Consider the following 16,607-nt stretch of genomic DNA (forward strand, 5'->3'; position numbering starts at 1 on the left):
ACAGTGCTGCTGCACCAGCTTTGTCTGCTATTATAACTGAGCTCAGATGTCTCCATCCAGGCAGGAAATGTCTGCATAGGCCCAGGTATCAGGGCTGTCTCTGCCAGAGCCCAGCTGTCCCTGTGAGGCAGAGTCGTATACAGTAAGCAAGCCCACGGACTTTGAATCAGGCTGAATTGTGTTACTGTCTCTTCTATTTACTTACTAGCTACATGACCACACATAGGTTAGTTCATCTCCCTGTGCCTTATTTTTCTCCTCTGGGGTGAAAAAGAAAAATATGCTGTCTGTCTATGCAAAGGCACTAAAACCAAAGCCTTGGGCTTGTATTCGTTTTGGAATTGTAAAGGCCTTTGGCCTTGGTGCCACAGTGCCATCTTGAATTCCCATGCCCAAGTTTATAGGTAATGGGGAAGGTGGCCCCTCCAGACAGGGTGCCTGACAGATGACAAACTGGATGCCGAGTACAGTAAAGGCAGGGCCCAGAAGCTGGGCCTTGCCTCTGGGTGCAGGATGAAGCGTGATCCTAATTAGTTTTATCAATAAAAACCAGGAGTCAGATATTGGAGTAAAAACCTAGAAGATCAGAGAACTGGGAGCACCCACAAGTTGCTTCCTACCAGTCTCCATTCCTCCTGTCCAAAAAGGCTGAGATCCTGGCTCTGCCCCGCCTTATGCCTTATTCCTTTCTCTGCCTCCTGAGTGCTGGGATTAAAGGCTTGAGGGACCACTGCCAGGATGGCTTGTATGGTTAACTAGTGGCTAGCTCCATCCTCTGATTTCCAGGCAAACAAAATATCCCACAACAGCAGAATTTAAAAGGAACTTTTAAGGGAAAGTTCCAGGAGACCTCAACATGGCAACCAAGGAATACTGAGTGTGGGAGAAATCAGAGCACACCAGTTGGTTATCCAGTACTAATTAGTCAGCCCTGAAAACATACATGCAACTAACATCATACAGATAGCGCAGTTTGTACTTATGTATTTGGGAATACATGTATGCACACACCTATATTTATGACAACAATTAAAGAAAAAGAGGCTGTGAATTTGAAAGAGAGGAAGGGTGGTTGTTCATGGGAGAATTTTGAAACACAAAGGGGAAGAGGGAAATGATGTTATTATACAATAATATTTATTTTCAAAAACTCGAAGACATCTCAGACCAAAATCATACTCTCTTGTGTGGCTCCTAAGAGTTTGTCACTCGCAGAATTCCAGGCCTGTTGCTGCTTTAGCCAAAATGTCCAGAGGTAAGTGGACAGAGGGATGGTAACAATAATATTCATCAGTAACACTTATGTAACATCTCCTGTGTGCCAGCTGCTGTTTGAGGCACACACACACACACACACACACACACACACACACATACACAGACAGACAGAGACAGAGACAAAGAGAGACAGAGAGAGTACCTGTCTTCAGAAAAGCTCAATGTGTGTTCTATTCTTATTTTAAAGGCAGGGAATAGCTCCAAGAGATTAAGTTGCAAGGTCCACAGCAAATAAATATCAGACTAGGATTTCAAGCCAGGCTGACTTCAAAATCCATACCTACTCAGCCTGTTTGGCTCTGACCAGGGAACACAAATCAAGTGAATACTTAATGTGAAATTCAACAGGATCTGAAAGGCTTTTGTGTGAATTTAGGAAGAGCAGAGAACACTTAGTGTTATGTCTGGCATGGGGTGCTGGGCCACTACTGCTCACAAATCCCCAATAGGGACCAGGGCCACAGCCAAAGCAGTCCCTTCTGGAATCAGGAGTGCTCCTCTTGAGTCCGACACTCAGAGAGATGATAGAATAGGAAGAACAAGAGATGCTGGAGTGGGAACAGGAGATGGTTACCAAGGAAACCAGCAGTGTGATGAAGCTCAAAGCTGAGCCTGGCTGGTTGGGGGAGGGTACAGAAAAGAAAAAGAAAATTACATTATTAAAAAAGCCAAGTTGTTTTTGAGGATGGCTTAGGACAGCACCCCTCTCCGCCCCCATATACCTGGTGGAACCAGATTAATTTCTAGCTTCTTTGCTAGTGAATAGAATAGTGATTTCACATAACTATCCAGAATATTTGTAAATCACAATAGCTTATGCTCTAGCTGAGAAAGGGCTTGCATGGGAAGATGAGTAGGAAGGCAGGACATGCTAGCACACCTGTAATCCTGGCAGGAGGATCAGGAATTAAGGTCATCTTCAGCTACACCATGAGTTTGAGGCTAGCCTGGGATCCATGAGACCCTATCTTAGAAATTAGAAAAAAAGAAAAGAATGAAAGAAGGGAGTAGAAAAGCAGGGAATAGGGGAAAGAAAAGGAGAGGGAAGGGAGTTGGGTGTGGTGGTACACACCTGTGCTCCTAGCACTCCAGAGGCTGAGGTAGGGGGATTTCAAGTTCTAGGTCAGCCTGGGTTACATGGCCCAGCTTGGAGGGAGGCAGGGATGGGGAGGTGAGTTTGGGGGTGTTGGCTGAATCGAGAGTAGTAGGGAAGGAAGAGAAGGTGATTTACAGACGAATCCATAGGATTGTTACCGAACACCAGCCTGGCGTGCCTTTAGTGGGTCTCCATGCACACTTGCCATGGGAATGGCACCACTGTGGTCCATGGTTTTGCTTTCAGAGTGTAGCAAAGTAAGAAAGTAAGGCGAGTAAAGACAGCACATCTGTTTCAGATTTAAGCATGGCCATCTGGAGATAGAGACTCCAGAGTGATGCTTCTGTGCAGTCACAATGGCTCTTCAAATGATTCTGTAGCTTTCTAAGTACATTACTCAGAAGATGTAATTTACAAAGGTTACAGATGAAACAAGATTGAAAGATGAAGTAAAAGGACACTGTTTACTAGGGCCCAGATACGTAAGAATACAAAGGACCTGACTTTGTTTTTTAATTTTTTAAAATTTAAATTTGAAACAAGCTTGTTTTACACATCAATCCTAGTTCCAGTACCCTCCGGCCCTCCTCTATTCCCCTCCCCCAACCCCCATCCCATCCCCTTTCTGCTTCCCAGGGAGGGTGAGGCCTTCCATAGGGAGTCTTCAAAGTCTGTCATATCATTGGAAGTAGGGCCCATGCCCTCCCCCATGTGTCTAGGCTGAGAGAGTATCCCTCTATGTGGAATTGGCTCCCAAAGTCCATTCGTATACTAGGGATGAATACTGATCCATTACCAGAGGCCCCATAGACTGCCCAGTCCTCCTTACTAACACACCCATATTCAGGGGGTCTGGATCGGTCCAATGCTGGTTTCCCAGTTATCGGATTGGGGTGCATGAGCTCCCACTTGTTCAGGTCAGCTGTTATTGTGTTTTTTTCTAGCCTGTTGTTGACCACTTTGCTCATCACTCCTCCCTCTCTGCAACTGGATTCCAGGAGTTTGGCTCAGTGTTTAGCTTCTGCTAAAGACCTGAGTTTGATTCCCAGCATCCACATATGGCAGCTCACAACTGCCTGTAACTCCAGCTCCAGGGTGTCTGAAACCCTCCTCTGGCCTCCCAGGGCCCCTGCATGCATATATATAAACTTGCACACAGACAGATATATATAATTAAAAATAAACTCAATCCTTTAAGATGTATATAGTTTACTTATTTAACTTCTCTTAAAACATCTCCAGCTGGCCAGTGGTGGTGTATGCTTTTAACCCTAGCATTTGAGAGGTAGAAGCAGGCAGATTTCTTTGAGTTTGAGGCCAGCCAGGTCTACAAAAGCAGTTCGACGATAGCTAGGGTATTTAGATAAACTGTCTTAAATAACCAAAAAAAAAAAAAAAAAAAAAAAAAAAAAACCAGAAAACAAAAACAAGCATTTCCTTGAGGCTGCTGTAGGAACTCCTGAGTGTGTAAGGTACTGTGTGACTGTGCTGTGTGCTGATGTGGTCATAGCCATGCCAAGAACCCTAGCCTCAGATGCAGAGAAAATGGCAAAAATTTCCTCTGCGCTGTGTGTGGATTTTATTGTTGTTGCTGTTTGGTTGGTTTTTTGAGACAGGGTTTTTCTGTGTAACAGATTTGCCTATCCTGGAACTTGCTCTGAAGACCAGGCTGGCCTCAATCTCACAGAGATCTATCTGCCTGCCTCTGTCTCCTGAGTACTGGGATTAAAGATGTGTGCCACCACCACGGGCTTTCATATGTGGAAGTTAATAGTGTATGCAGAAAATGTCCACAGTAGCTTTCTCCCCTCAGATATTTATGGCCTGAAGACAGCTCCAGTACAGAGACTGCTCCTACTGAGATTAGATAATCCTGTCCCCTTGATCCAGCTGTATACCACAAACCCCACCTCCTAGTTTATCTGTATCCCATAACCTTGTCTCCTTGTTCAGCTGTATATGAAAACACCCCACACTTGTTGAAGTTTCTCTACCTGAGAGCCTAGACCACCTAATCCTAGCTTTCTGTCAGTGTGTCCATCTGTTTCTTTTCTTCATTCCCTTGTTGCCCCAGGTCTGTCCCTAGAGCCTTGCTGGACTCTGGAGATGGGGGATGTAGCTCAGCTGATAGAGCTCTTGCATAACATTTGTGAACTCCTGGGTTCAAGCCGGACAGCATAAACTAGGTCTGGTGGTGCATGCCAGTAATCCCAGCACTGGAGGCAGAGGCAAGAGGATCAAAAGTTCAACATCATCTTCTACTACATAACAAGTTCAAGGCCAGCCTGGGATGCTTTCAATGTATCCACTGTGGCTTTCAACATTTATGGTGTGTTTGTTGTACAAGGTTGCTTTCCAACCTGTTGGCTACTTTTAGCAAATGATTACAACACATATACAATATTCTGGGTCAGGAACATGAAAGAGAACATAACTCAAGATTGCAGCCATGAGTTAGCTTAGGATGTAAAAGCTGATTGCATGGGAAATCCAAGGCATAGTCAGGTTGGTTACATTATTCTCTTAAAGGCAGGTTAAACTTAAGCTGGCTGAATGCACAGTAGGTTACCAGGTTAAATACATAGCCTTTAATGATCTCAAGGCATATTGTTAACTTGGTTACAAGGTCTGTATAGTTCAGTCTCGTTGAAGTTAAGAGCTATTGTCAGAAAAATGGGTCACCACAGCATTAAACTCCAGCCTATTTGACAAAGCATTTTCTCTTTCTCACCAAACCCCATTTCTGCTTGTTTTCACTATGTCAAAATGCAAACTGTCTAGATGACACATCTCAGCAGACATCAGTCAGAACATGGAGCCTGGCTGCTGGCCTGGCCATCAAGGTATTCCATTATCTGGCTCCAGCTGCCTGTCCAGTGTAATTCTCCACTCTGCTCTCTACAACCTGTATTGTACTCACACTGGACTGTATGGCGTTGGAAACCTGTCCCGATATTCTACTGATGTCTCTTCCACTCACATTGACCACTCAGAACTCAGAGATGCAGTACAAAGGCACAAATCATTACTTTAGGTAGATTCTGTGGCTTTGTCCAAGGGCCAAATGTGATAGGGCAGGACAGAGGTGAGGGGACCCAGGGGAGGAACAGGGAGTTTCAGTACCCTATACTGCACTATGGAACAAGTTTCTTGACTACAGGTGCTTTTGCTACCTGATTTTCTGCTTCTAGCCTTTGAACACTCTTATCCCTTAATTCTTCCGGCAATCATCAAACAAAAATAAAAAGACCAACTCAGGTTCTGTGAATTCAGCCATCCTTGCAGTAATTGAAAACATTCTATGGAGACGTTTGTGCCTCTTTGACTATCAGAAAGTGTAATTTTCCCAGGGATCTTATGTTGGGAGAAGGAGAAGGCTGGACTCTGGAACCAGTCAAAGGAAGAGGAAATAGTATTGTAGGAAGAGATTGCTCACAGTTCTGATGACTTCAGATCACCCTGCAGGAGAGACTGGAGGGAACAAAGTGAGGGCTTGTAGATAGACTTTTTCTGTCCCTCCAGTCAGCTCCTAAATAACCACACAGAGACTTATCATTAATTATAAGCTTAGGCTTGTTACTAACTAGCTCTTACAACTTAAATTAACCTGTATTTATTAATTTACATGCTTCCATATGGCTTATGGCTTGTTACCTCATTTTCTACATGTCTTGCTTCCTCTCTCTGGCCGGTGACTTCATCCTTCTTCATCTCCGCTCTCTTTTTGCCCACATATCCCGCCTAACCTGCCTAGCTAGTGGCCAGTTAGCCCTTTATTAAACCAATGAGAGTAATAAATATTTATAGTGTACAAAAGATTGTTCCACAGCAAGTGCTGATGGACAGGGCCACACCTTGACCAGGACTACTTAGATATTCATACCTCTGGCCTCTACCTAAACCTAAACTTCATGTCAAGACCATTGAAAGGCAAACTTAGGGTCACTGAACCTCTTTATTCGTCCTTCTTCCCAATGTTGCCACATTGAATTCATCTCCTTTCTCAGCTTTCTACTTTGTTTAATTGACCCATTGAAAATTCATGGCTCAGCCTGGCTTGTTGGGGGTGCCAGAGCTCAGGCTCTGACCCTAACAAATCCAGTAATAAACCAAACATAGGACATGTATGGCATGCTAAAGTTATTGGCATAATGTTTTGTGTGTCAGGCCTGGTATTCAATCCCCACATTAGTACTTGTGGTGTGGTCCTTGCTCTCACCTACAAAGCTAAGTTGCCTTGTGAAGCATCTGCCCTTGTCTGGTCACCCACCCTGGAATATCCATCTGTTTCTCTACCTTTAACCTGGTTCATGTCCCTCATAGCTTGCATAGCCATCTGCTGGCTTATGCTTATGTAGTTGATTTAAGATTTTGGATTGGTTTAGTTTCACTCTGTAGCCTGAGTGGGCCTTGAACTCACTATGTAGTCTATGTTGGCCTTGAACTTGTTGCAGTTTTCCTGCCTCACTATCTGGAGGGATGACATTACAGATGTGAACCACAACCTCAGCTTCTGCTTGTTAGGATACAAATAAAGCGAAAGTTGAGGAAGGAGACTAATTCAATGTGGCAACATTGGGAAGAAAGACAAATAAGGAGGTTCAATGACTCTACGTCACCCCTGTAAGATAGTGGCTCCTCTTTAAGAAGTCAGATACCACAACTTGAAGAGACCAGGCCATTCCTCGACATGCCTTCCCTGGGACAGAGAATAAGAAGCTGTATTTGCTGTGGCCTAACAGTAGCCCTGGTTTATGGTCCTAACCAGAACCTGGCTTCTCATTGCTTTTCTTTTTTTTCTTCTGAGACAGGGTTTCTCTGTGTAATCCTGGCTGTCCTGGAACTCACTCTGTAGACCAGGCTGGCCTTGAACTCAGAGATCTGCCTGCTGTTGCCTCCCAACATAGATGAAAGGCATGAGGTTGTGAGCTGCTTGATTTTTATATTTAACAATGCTTATATATTGATTAATTGTCCCACTAGCACATATTTTCATGAGATTTAATTTTTTTTCTCTGTGTGTGTTGGGGGGTTCTGGAAATAAAACACAGGGTCTTGTACATTTTAAGCACATGCTTTGCTTTCAGCTACCCATGATTTAGAGGTTTTATTTGTTTTTAGTTTTCGAGACAAGATTACACTATGTGGATGGGCTAGTCTTGACCCATGATCTGGGCCTTTTAAATCCCTTTAATTCCAGCGCCTCAACTGGGCCTTTTAAATCCCTATTATTTCCAGTGCCTCAACTATTAAGTATTCATGCAGTAAATATTTATTTATTTATGCACTCAATGACTGTCTTTTTTGTCAGTTTCTGTGTGTATGCTTATGATTGGGTACATGTGCATATATGTGCTCATGTATGTGGTGGTCAGAGGTCAACTTCAGGTGTCATTACCCAGGCACTGTCACCTTATTTTTTTTTTTGAGACAGGGGTTCTTACTGGCCCAAAATTCACTCAAGTAAACGAGGCTGGCTAACCAGTAAGCCCTGGGGATTAGCATGTCTCAGCCTCCCCAGTGCTCAGTGTACACACCACCACATCTGACAATTTCTACATGCAGGTTGTGGGTATGGAAAGCAGGTCTTCATGCATGCAAAGGCAAGTCCTTTACCAGTTGAGCACTATCTCCTAGTCATGTTGTTGCTTTTTTGAGATAGGGTCTCTTTCTGTATTCAAGGCTAGCCTAGAATTTACTAAGTAGCTCAGACTGGCCTTGAAATTGTGTTTTTGTTGATTGAGTTTGAAAACAGATGAATGAGTGAGTATGCGCTGTAAATAATAAGCATGGGAGCAATTCTCCTGCATGAAAGTCCTGTGCACCGGCAGTGTGCAGTGCTGGGAGCTTGGTCTATGACTGCTGGTGAGACTTGGACCCAGCATAAGGTCTGTTTTATGGGGCTACTAAGCTCCCTTTTGCTTACTGAATTAATTAGCTTCCAAAGGTTGCCATTACAAACTACCACAAACAAGGTAGCATAACACAATGGAAACATTCTCTCATAGTTCTGGGGGTCAGAAGTCCACAACCAAGCTGTTGGTGGGGGTACATTCTCTCCCCATTGTTAAAATCCCAGACCAGATGCTGTTCAAGTCACGCCTATTTGCAGCTCTTTCCATCTTCATTATCATGACTGATTCTGGAATCCCTTCTGCTAAAGATAGCCTATCTATGGGTCTGTAAACAGACCCCATAGGTGCCCAGATTCCAGGAGAATGACAGACACCATTCTCACTCCCCCCTCCCCAACAAAGGGTATAGGTCTTAGGTTGCCAGATTCCCTGGAACATCAGAGGGCTACCAGTGCTGATGCATACTTGGAGTCACATATTCCTTCCTTGGAATTCCGTTCTCTCCTCCTGCTGCCCAGGAACTAGGGACAACCTGGCTGCAGACTCAGTCTGTAAAACTTCACCATTTCTCTAAACCTTTAAGAAGGGACCCCGACATGCCTTGTGGGCATGAACTTTCCTCAGAGTCTCCACAGTAAAGCTGTCTGCCAATAGTGTTAATGACTCCTTTAATAAACTCTTTACCCAAAAGAACAATCCATTTGAGCATCTCCATTGAGCTCTTAAACCAAGATCTTTGTTTCTCTCATCTCCTGGTGCTTCCCTCCACTTTCTGCTCTTTCATCTTTATGATGACTGTCCCTCCCCTCCTAATAGCATGTAAGGCCCATCCAGAAAATTCAGGAGGGTCCTGTCGTCACAAAATCTTTAATTACTTCTGCAAACATGCCCTTTCTTTAAAATTTATTTTACTATTTTATATGTATGAGTATTTTGCTGGCTTGTATGTCTGTGCACCATATGCATACCTGAGCCCCAAGGAGGCCAAAAGAAGGCTTTGAAACTGTCATTACAGATGAGTGTGATATGGTTGTGGGTGCTGGGAATTGAACAAGGGTCCTCTGAAAGAGAAGCCAGTGCTCTTAACAGCTGAGCCATCTCTCCAGTCACAAGATTCCATTTTTCAAATAAAATATAATTTATGGTTTGCAGAGGTTGGGACCAAGCATATGTTAGGGAGCCCATAAGAACCAACCAGTTGCTAACTGCTCTGTATTTTAAAACCCCTGTATGTTCACTGCAGCTTATATTTTGAGAAATGGGGACTTGAAGTGAATGGGATTGTAGTGAGTAGTGCAAGCAGGGATATAATACAGTTTAACAATAAATGACTTGAGCTGGACGGTAATGGTGCACGCCTTTAATCCCAGCACTCGGGAAGCAGAGGCAGGCGAGTTCTGTGAGTTTGAGACCAGCCTGGTCCACAAGAGCTAGTTCCAGGACAGGCTCCAAAGCTACACAGAGAAACCCTGTATTGAGGAAAAAAAAGAATGAATGGCTTGAAAATTCAAATGAATCCTACAATTGTCAGGCTAGCTGCAGAATGGGAGAGAGGGGGCTGGGTATTGATCAAGCTCTGCTGATTCTTTTTGGATGTCAAGGACTGAGACCACTGCACACAAAGACATGGAGTGGCAATTATGCCTGATGGAGAGTAATGACTATCCTGTGCTTCTGGCTCATTCGGCCTTGGGTCGACTGGGTTTGGTGGCTCTCAAGAGCTCTCCAGGTAATTGTCACGCATATAAAGAGCAGAAAACCCCTAGACAATAGTGGCCTAGGAAAGACAATTTCACAACAGCTATTAATGCACATTATCTTTAACAGTAGTAACAAAGTTCATAATGTTGACATCAATAATTAACCCTCTTGACCTTCTCAGTGAACGCATAATGAAGTAAAAGAACCAGATGCAGTGCCTGCCGACAAGAAAAGGTGCTTGGCTGTAGGTTCATCAATGGGGATAAGTTCCCTGCCTGAGCAAAAAAGCCCCAGCAGACAGGGACGATAGAAGGAAATGAATTGCAGATGATTTGGGCCAGAACCAGAGGACAGAAGCCATTCTTACTTTCTTTCCTGCTTGCCTGTAGCAGCATTGCGATTGTAGAACAGATGGTAACACAAAATGCAGGAAATGCACATCTATCTAGTTAGCTGGGAGAGTTATTAGTGCTGTGAGAAGTCTTTTCCTGGAAGTCAGTGCCTCTTCTGACCCAGAGGCAAGACAACAAGACAAGGAAAGAAGCCCTATCGCGGTTTAATAAGGATCAGGATAAACAATTAGGCCGAACAGATGTTTATTCAGGGAGAAATAACTCACAACATAGACAGATGAACACCAACAGGTTCCTGCTTCCAAGAATTCCTCTGGATCTCCTCCTGTCCCTGTGCAGATGGCCAGACCGCGCTCTCCCGTGCCTCCTCTGACCTAGTTCCCCAGGTCACTTCCGCCCCTGGCTCCACCCCCAATGGGCCTTGTCAGTGCCACAGAAGGAGACAAAGTGAATATCCCACTACAATTCCCCTTTTAGTCTAAAGAAAAGATTTAGGCTTGATACAAAACTATATACAAAACAGTAAATAACAAGTGTGCTCTAAGAAAAGGAAAATCAAGAACAAAACGACCTACATATCTAGTCCTAAGGTGAAGGCAAAATGGAGTTTACAATAGAGTTGTCTTAATTAGGTCTAGTACTTAATATATCTAACTAGAAAGAGAGAATAATAGTTGTGATAGTTTAATCTCCAACCTCATCAAGACCTGAGAAGCAAAATAACTATACTAGGGTAGACAGGAAATGCAGCTAGGCAACTTGCAAACGGTGCAGTGAGGACAGAAACAGCAGGCTACCTGGACAGTCACCCAAGGTCTCACAGCAACGTTGGTACACCCAGTTTTGGCTAAGGCCAAGAGAACTTGACAGACCACAACAACAGCAGGGAGGTAGAAAGGCTGTCCTACCCTGACTTGGCAAGGTCCAGCAGTCTTCTATATTTGTCTCCTGCAAGTAAATAGGACTGCATGTCCAAATCAGTGGTCAAGGTGGGGGCAGTTCTTTGCCCAAGAGGCCATTAACCGAAGCGAGGATGAACTCCAGAAGGAGCAACAACAGTGTCCAACATATTTTCAGGAAAGTGGACGGTGCTGTCAGGAGCAATAGTGTCTCATGTCAACGGAGTACTAATATTAAAACATTTAAATACCATGTTCTGCATGTCTATGAAGTGATTGAAGATTTAACATCTATGTCTGACTAATCTCATAGGTAAAGAAAACATGAGTGAAGATAATCTGTATGGCTCAGGAACTTAGCTAAAAAACTGAATGAAACTTTCCTGAGTAAGGCAGGGACAAATACCTAAACAATATAACTATGTACATATACATACATGTAAATCCCTAAAATAGAGGTAGAGTACAAATGTCTAGACAAGAGGTAGAACTATAAAGGGCAGCAAGATAAATATCCCAAATTGTATCAATATACAAAATGTCTTGAATATAAGAAAAGTATACATACATACATAGAATATGGCAAGAATAAATGTGCATAAATTGTATCAATATACGAAATGTCTTGAACATAAGTAAAAGTATACATACATAGAATATGGTAAGAATAACGTGCATAAAACATCGTAAGTGGAAAGATTTCACATAATATAACATAATATAATATACAATTCTTCCAGGAAGGGAATATAAACTTAATTTTACATAGCTTAACACAAATAAGAATATATAACAATGTAAGCTGTACATTACTATTATCTCACTCTTACTCAATAATTCACAAGAAGACAGGCCAATCTACCTATATCCCATCTAAACAATATCTTTCCCAACCATACCCTATTCCTGTCTAAAAAATAAACCCGAGTCTAAACATCACCTTCCATACCCAGTCCTAAGTAACTAAAACCAACCCAAAGAAGATGAATATTATCCCCAAATTCCAAGAGTAGGGAAGGGGGGCATCGTTATCTTAAGGTTACTTCCTGCTGAAATGGGACGATGATTGCTCCATGGGATCCTGTGGGAAGAAAATTTTTAGACACACTATGGCCTATGGGCTGAAGATGGAAGATTACAGAAGAACTTCAGGTGACTGACAAGGCAAGTTGTCTCTGTCATTTCTAGAGTTTATATATTATCCTTCTGTGGTCTTTGAAGGAGTTGAAGACAGATAGTTATGGTTATAGTTTTCCTTAGTTGGGATTAAAGATAAGTTACATATAGGACTTCAGACTCACAAAGATGGAATAGATGATGGGACATTTTCTTAAATCTTGCTAAATGTTAATGGACTAAATATTGTTAACTGTGATTCTTATTTGATAACTCTTGTGTGATATATTTTGCTATGTTAAGGTTAAAACCCTTCTGTTTATTTAGACAGAAAAGAGGAGATGATGGGAGATGCCATTATGTATATATGTTTCTCATACTGGTTAATGAATAAAGCACTGTTGGCCAATAGGAAAGGAAGATAGGAGGGACTAGGAGACAAGGAGGAAAGAGGAAGGAGGAGTCAAGATGGAGAGTCTAGAGAAAGCAGAACCGCCAGCCACCTCTCCCTGATAAGACCACGTGGAAATACATAGAAATGGGTTAATAATTAAGACGGAGCTAGCCTATAAGAAACTAGTACCTGGCTAACAGCATTATATCAAATACAGAGTCTCTGTGCATTAATTGGGGCTGGTGCAGTGGCAGGACAAGACCAGGCGGCGGGCAGAAAAACCATACTCCTTATGAAGCCCTGTACCCTGGGGTCTAGTCTCCCTTTGCTGTGGACAGTCAGGCTTCAGTCTAACTGACAAAGTAAAAATTGCCTATGCAAAGAATGTCCATTTTCCTAGACATCTCAAACAAAGATGTTAAAAACAACAAATGAATTGTATCTACAGTTTTAGTTGATCCTAGGTGTCATAGGCTTATATGTTTGAGTACTTGGTCCCCAGTTGGTAGACCTGCTGGGGAAAGATTATGACTGGGGCATTATTGCAGGAAGTGTGTCAGCAGGGATAGCTTTCGAGGTTTGAAAGCCCTCACCCATTCTCAGTGTGTTGTCTCTGCCTCCTGCTTGCAGATCAAGATGAGAGCTCTTAGTTGTTCCTGCTGCCATGCCTTTGCTCCACCACCATGGACTCCAACCCCTGAAACTGTAAACCTAATTAAATGCTTTAAAAAAAATGTTTTTTCTTAGCTGTGATGTTTTTCTCATAGAAAGAAAAAAGTAAACAATACAGAAGTTAGTACCAAGAATGGGATGTTGCTAGGAAGAATCTGACTGTCTTTTTTGGGGGTGGAATGGGGCTTTGGACTAGAAAAATGGTTGAATGCTGTAAGCAGAGCCTAGTAGGAGCTTGAAAGGCAATAGTTCTGAAAGCCATGTGGATTGTGGAGGACCAGCTCAAGAGGTTTCAGAAGAAAACGATATTAGCGACTGGACCAGAGACCATTCTTGTGCTATTTTGGCAAAATGTGGCTGCTTTGTGTTCTTGTGCTAAGGATTTGCTGGAGACTAAATTGAAAAGAAATGAACTAGATTTTTTGGCAGAGGAGATTTCAAGGCAACCTAATATTGACTCTTTTACATGGTTACTAGTGTCAGTCTTATGGTCTATAGGGAAAAACAGCAAGTCAATAAGAGCAAGCCAGTAAGCAGCACTTCTCTGTGGTCTCTACCTCAGCTCCTGCCCTGACTTCCCTGGATGATGGACTACAAGCTTTAAGATGAAGTAAACCCTTTCCTTCCACAGCTGGTCATGGTATTTTATAACAGCAATAAAAATCCTAAGACTCGGCAGGTAGTGAAGGCACATGCCTTTATTCCCAGCACAGGCAGATGAATTTCTTTGAGTCTGAGGTAAAGGCTACCCAGAGAAATCCTGCCCCCCCCCCAAAAAAAATCCTAAGATGTTTAGCTAGGACACAAAGGTTTGTGAGTTTCATTTTTACATTAGCATCCTCTCTCATCCCTAAATCTAAGCAATGCACCCCATAAACCACCTTACAATTTCATTTACAAAAGCCAGGCATGGTGGCTTTGCATTAATTTTAAGCCTTGTAAAGTATATCTTTTAAACAATACAATTTTAGAAAGCCACAGAATCATCATAAAGATACTTAAGTGTGACTTTCTCTGGAAGTCTGTACCATTTTCATGTGCAATAAGTTTTCTTAAGCCTCTCTTTCCGCCTACACTTAAATCTAAAGTGTGTACTCACTCTTGTCTTAACTCATTAACTTTGCTTCCCTCTGGCTCACCCTGAAATTCTTGTCTTCTTCCTAGTCAAGGCATAGCTTTGCCAAGTGGAGATCCCTAAGCAGGGAGGGAACTTCCTAAGCTCCTGGTGGCACTGAATCTCCCCTCAGAGCTGCTCTGTCCTGAGGCCCAAAGCTCTTCTTATCCCTGAGCATTGGGTTTCCTGTAGTGCCCTGCCCTTGCACAGCTTGGGCCCTGGAACCCTGACTAGGCTGGTGAAGGAATGATGAAATGACAGGAACACAGACACAGACACAGACAAGCTGGGATGGAGTGGTTGGGAGAAGCCACAGTACCCCAGAAGTGTGGCATGTTTATTACACACACCGATCAAAGAGGCAGGTTTAGCTAATCTCAGTAGGCACACTCTGTAGAGGAACAAATAGTTTTCAAGCTGTAAACATTCGGGAGGAGAAAGCAGACAAGAACATTTTTCCACACAGCCACTATCAACATTTACACTTGGATCGCTGGCAAAGGCTTTGCTATCACTCTGAGCCCCGCCTCCCCCACCCCTCTCCACCCTGAGGATAAGGGAGTCTTTACCATTTTCCTCCTATGAGTCCCTGACATGGCTGTGTCAGTGTCAACAGCACACATTAATTCAGGGCTTCATTGGCTCCCCACATCTCCCCTTTTCTTATTTCTTAGATGTTTAGAATGGATATTCACACTTAGTCCAGGGGTGGTTTGCTGCAAATGCGACACCACACTGTAATGATAATAAGAAGGAAGATCATGACAGCTGCTGTGTCCAACAAAAACAGTAGGATATTTTAACAGGTTAGAGGGACTGAAGCCGAGAAGCCCATCAAGATTGATTGGTTTTTTGCAACAACAGTAGCAGGAGAAATGAATCTGGTTAGAAGCCTTTTGCTTTTCTAGGATGTGCCAACTAAAGTAGGTCACATACACATTATTATTGTGCTTCTAAGCACCCAGGAGGCAGGTTCTAATAAATCCCCAATTACAATTTGCTCTCATTATGGCAGCTGCTGTCATACATGTGTGTGACACATTAAATTTTGTCTAAATTGTAGGGCTAGAAACTGGCCCCAGTAGTTTGATGTAGCTCTCTGGGACACTGGTTAAAAATTACCCCCCCCCCCAAAAAAAACCCCAGAGGGAGTCATTAGTATAAACAGGTGTTAAAGAGTGTGACCAAGTCACTGGGAAGCATAGGCCCAGCAGGCTTCTCAGGCCTGTTCTACCTGCATGGATACAATCATCAGACAAATCAGAAACATTGGGTTATTTGAATCAGGTTGCTACAGACTGGGTAGCATTTAAAACCACCAAGATTTTTCCCTTCAGCTACATGCCTATTTGCTGCTGGCCCACTTCTCCAGTACACTGCCACCCTTGTGGTGCTGAGACAGAAAGCTAGGGACAACCATCTTGCTGTGGAAGTTGCTATCACCACCACACTGAGCTTGCAGGCCTGGTCTCCATCTCCTTGCAGGCTGCTGTTTTTTTTTTTTTTTTTTAAACCAAATATAACACTTTGAAAGCAATTAAACTGAAAGCAATTAAACTGAAAGCATAAATGGGAGCATGCTTGGATCTCTCAGCTACGCATCCACCACTCAGTTTTTCTCTCCCTTTGAAATTTATTTCTAGTAGCCGGATTCATCACTCCCTTGCCTGGTCAGCCTTTAAGAATGAAAGAAGCTGAAACGTCTTCGCTGCACTTCCAGGGTTTCTCAAAATCTCCCCCAAAGTACCAACACATAACTACCTATGTCTAGGTTCTATTTGTTCCCCAAATCTCTTTCCAAGTACAAACATATATCTGCCTATCTCTGGATTTTGTCTCTGGATTTTACTCATCCAAAGGCACCCAGCAAACTGAAATGTATGCTCTCCATCCCTTTGTTCCTTTCTTCTTTCTTTCTTTACTTTGTTTCCTTCTTTCCCTTTATTAGTGTGCTTCTTAAAGGAGTAGTCCCTTGTCTGACTCATTCAAGTTCCTCGTAGTCAGTGTTCACAGTCCTTGTCCCTGTTTGGGTACCACTTTGCCATATTCTGCACAGCTCTAGGGACTGACCTAACTGGGCCATAGAGGGAACTGGAGAAACAACAGACACAGTGGAAAATCTGGGACCA

Source organism: Phodopus roborovskii, unplaced genomic scaffold, assembly GCF_943737965.1.
Source record: "Phodopus roborovskii unplaced genomic scaffold, PHOROB, whole genome shotgun sequence".
NCBI classification, from domain to species: Eukaryota; Metazoa; Chordata; class Mammalia; order Rodentia; family Cricetidae; genus Phodopus; species Phodopus roborovskii.